Source organism: Dipodomys merriami, unplaced genomic scaffold (assembly GCF_024711535.1).
Source record: "Dipodomys merriami isolate MVZ:Mamm:240054 unplaced genomic scaffold, mDipMer1.0.p SCAF_444, whole genome shotgun sequence".
Classification (NCBI taxonomy): Eukaryota; Metazoa; Chordata; class Mammalia; order Rodentia; family Heteromyidae; genus Dipodomys; species Dipodomys merriami.
Genome location: NW_027206007.1, coordinates 336,286 through 340,439, shown reverse-complemented (window position 1 = coordinate 340,439; position 4,154 = coordinate 336,286). Strand labels below are relative to the sequence as shown.

Below are 4,154 nucleotides of genomic sequence, written 5' to 3'. Positions count from 1 at the left end.
TTAGAGGAATATGACAGAAATAAAAGACAGATTTTTTTTTGTCACATGTCTCATCAGTACCCATATTCAAAACTTAAAGTCATATTTCTTACTATGTTAGAGAGATAGGGAAAATATAATACAACACATGATAAGGCAACTATTAGTGACTTTTTAAAATGTACCTTCTTATGTGATGAAATTTATTTTATTAGCTAATATTTGGGTTTGAAATATGGGAGGCTGATCTATTTAACTCATTTCTGGAAGTCACCTACTGAACAACACAATTGGTGTGGAGTACTATTTCTACACTTTGATGAATGGTTGAACTTGTTTGCTATTGGTGCTGGGTACGTAAATCAACTCTATTGTAACTAGCTCCCTACACTTGAAAACCTTTTAATGTCACTATCATCTACTTGTCAAGTGTTATTTTGGCAAATGTGATTTTAAATAGTTTATTTGAAAATGAATATACTTTCAGGAGATTAAATATAGGTTATCTTTTGTTTGAGAATGACAACAATTTTTATACTACAGAACCTAGTTTTACTGAAGTACCAGTGTTTTGAAGCATTAAGGATCTTCTCATTTAATGTTTTTCTAAATTATATTTGACCTCTAAATCAAGTATTTCTAGCCTTGGTAGGCCACTTATGGATCTATCATTACAGAAACTATTTTTTGGCTGCACTAAAATCTTTCATTAATCATTAGGAGAGGGGTATTAAAAATAATCTTGTTCATTTGTAATTTTGTTCACTCATATGAACTGGTCATCTGTAAATTCAAAGTTTGAATTACAGTACTTTCTCTCAGATTTTGTGATCTCATCTTTCATTTTAACTTGCCTTCCATTTCACAATTGAATTCTGCTAATTCTTGTAAGGAATTGGGGTCCTGAAATATTATAGGAAATGAGAAATTAAGATGTCTTCAATTATTTTCTGTTGGCATGTTGCATGGGCCTATGTGAGAAGTCTTGCTCTTGTTATCTGATGATACAGATAACTGGGAACTGGTATCCTCGGATCCGTGGGTCCTTCAGAAGAATAATAGCTTTTAGACATCATATCAGCAAAATTTGGGTATAATCAGTAAGAATGCTTCAGAAATATGGAAAAAAACACTTTGGGACCAGCGAGTTAAAACAATAAACAGAGCATCTGAGTAAAATCCGTTATAGATTAGCAGAAAACAATACTGTTATTTTACCATGTGAATTCAGAAGATCATGAACACTTAGAACGTATCACAAGTTTATACCGAAGATATTGCATTGATATTTTTATATTCTAATATATATCCTAAATCTAATTATTTATATTCCATTCTATTTATCGGAATAAATGTCAATATATTTGTCAAATTATCAATTCTAGTAAGATTCACTGTGTGAAATTTAAAGCCAGCACATATTTTATATTTATAAATATAAAATATATAAGTATATATAATATAAATATTGTTTTGCATTGTTGTGTTGTGGTTAGGGAATCAAAGGCAACTCTCTTTTAAAGTATTATTCCATTATCTCTACCTCAGTGTTTGGTAGAGTTAGACTTAAAACTTTATCATTTGTAGATTTACAGCCTATAGGCAAGAGGAAACACTGTGATTAAAACATTACCAATTTAAGGCCTAATATCCTGGACTTTTCCAGGAGCTATGGAAATATTTGGTGATAGAGAGTCAGTAGTGTAAGTTCCTGCCTGGTTGGATGATAGACAGGCCAGGACAGTAGGTAATCAAGCATATGAAAATTTTTTCACCTTCTTGGCTTTAGCTATTTTTGAAATGATAAGTATAATAAACAATTATATTTTGATAAAATACCTTCCATTCTGAACAATTCTGTCTGAACTGTTCATCTCTCTATGATCCCTTCTAACTAAAATTAGTTTTGTTCCAGTAAGACAATCTATGCTGTCAGGGTAAGATATTCTGGTTGGTCTGTTCCTACAAGGAAGAAGGGTAAAGGTTCAGGTAGACATTTGTCCCAGCAAGACCTCATTTGGGAAATTTTAAGCTAAAGAAGTTTAGAAGTAGCTCTCAAGCAAGGCTTACTTGGAATCCATTAGCTCTGCAAAGATAACTCAGGTGATGAATAAGTACTTGAAAAGCCATCACCGTTGGACTTAGCTTTAAAGGCTTCAAAGTATGATCAAATTTAAAATGAAAACGACAAAATAGTCATTGACAAAAAAATTGTAAATATGAGCAATCGACCAAATGATATAAGCTTTTCCACTATACACAGAATTTTAGAGAAATAAGATCAATCGCATTTTAAGGAACAATAAGGGTTCCTTGTTACAAATAGGCAACCATGGATATATGCCTGTATAAAGATTACATCATTAAGTACTTAAATTTAGAGGGTACTACATGCTTCAGCAGCAGGTCTACCAAAATTACAATAATACAGAGATTAACATGGCAATTGCACAAGGATGATATGAAAATTTGTGAAGTATTCCATATTTTTCATTTTTCTGATGCAAGAAATATAAAAACAGTTATTAAAAAGTTGATTACAAAAATACAAGTGTTACAATACATGTAATTCATAGAATTAAAGGTTAGTTTGACATCAGTGTATTAAATCTTCACCTTAGAAAGGCCTTTATATATCATAACCTTTACAAAACTTGAAATTAGATAACATTGTCATTTTATCCCAAAGAAATAAAATAATATAAGGACCTAGGAAAAAAAGGAATCTTAAACTTTTTCTATATGGAATGCAATCTGAAAGGACACATTTATTAATGAAACTATACATTATATAAAAATGTAGAATTCAAAGTATTATATCTAGGAGCGAATGAAATAGATTATGGATATTGTACAAACATAGATATACTTTTTTTCCAAAAGCACCAGGAACATCTTTAGTTTCTATACTATTCATTTCAACAGATAAATTAAAATAATTTCTGATTAAAAAAATCACAAACTCTGCAGAAATCATTATAGATGTATACAAAAAACTCTTGAATATATTTTGACATCAGAGTCAGGCAATTCACTTGGAAGAATACCATGGAATCCATGAATTTTTAAAGTAAGGTATTGCTGTTGCTTTGTATTGTGAAAAAAATTGTAGGGACACAAAGGATGGACTGGCATTTTTGAAATTTAAGAAACTTAACCAAACCATTACGACTTATGAGAACAATTTGTACAACTTCCACAACTTCAAAGAGGTAGTGATACATACTTATCCTTTTGGCAATATTAAATGCAGTTTCTTCCAAGCAGTTCTTCAAACCTGGTTTGATATAATTGTTCAACAGAGTATCTTTTCGATTTCTATTCCCAGCAGCAACATGCAATGCGGACAAGAGGCCTTTAGTTTGGGGATTGGTATCTGCCACTCTGGTATTATTCCACATATAAGCACTGTGCAGTGGTGTCAGCCATTCAGAGTTACTGCATGAATATCTGCCTGGAGCTACCAACTCATGGACAATATCTAAATGTCCACTCTAGACTTCCATATGAAGAGGTGTAAACTCATCCTCATCCCTAGTATTCATCTGGGTGGCCTTTTTGGAAAGTAGTCTTCACACCATAGTAAGTGGATTAATTTCGGCATCCCAAAGAAGAAATTTGCTTGGATCCTACTCCATTTTTTTCTTGAAATTGATACCATTCCTCACTTTTTCATCTTGTTCCTTGTCTGAACATGAGGACCCTTGGTGTCTTCATGTGCAGCTTATTCTAGGAATGAGAAAATAGGAAACAATGCCTTCTTTGTAAATGATTTGGGAAATATCATGTTAGAGTGTAAGAGAACTCACTATTCAACATATGGGCTTTAAGAGCTTTCTAGTAGCTTTCTAATGTTGGTATCCAACATTAGAAAAAATGTATAATGCAGTAGTAAAATAGAATTCCTTGGTATGACTACCTAAATTCTTGTTTTTTTAAAGACACTTGTTTTCATCTAAAAATAGGCCTGTCTATTGCCTTCAAGTGATTTTGATGATTCAAGATGCTTCTTCAAGTGATTTTGATGATTCAAGATGCTTAATGAGAAGTCAAAATGTATTAGTAGTCCTTTACTATCAATTAAATTCCACTTTTTCTTCTTGGAAAATATAATGATCAAAGCAATAGTTCAGAATCAGCAAGCAATAGTTCAGAATCATGTTTCAAGTGCTAGT

General features: G+C 31.8%; 1 pseudogene; it reads left to right on the top strand.

The window, feature by feature from the left end:
• The first annotated feature begins 2,370 nt into the window (after positions 1-2,370).
• Positions 2,371-2,470, top strand: LOC138808166 (U6 spliceosomal RNA; annotated as a pseudogene).
• Positions 2,471-4,154: the final 1,684 nt, after the last annotated feature.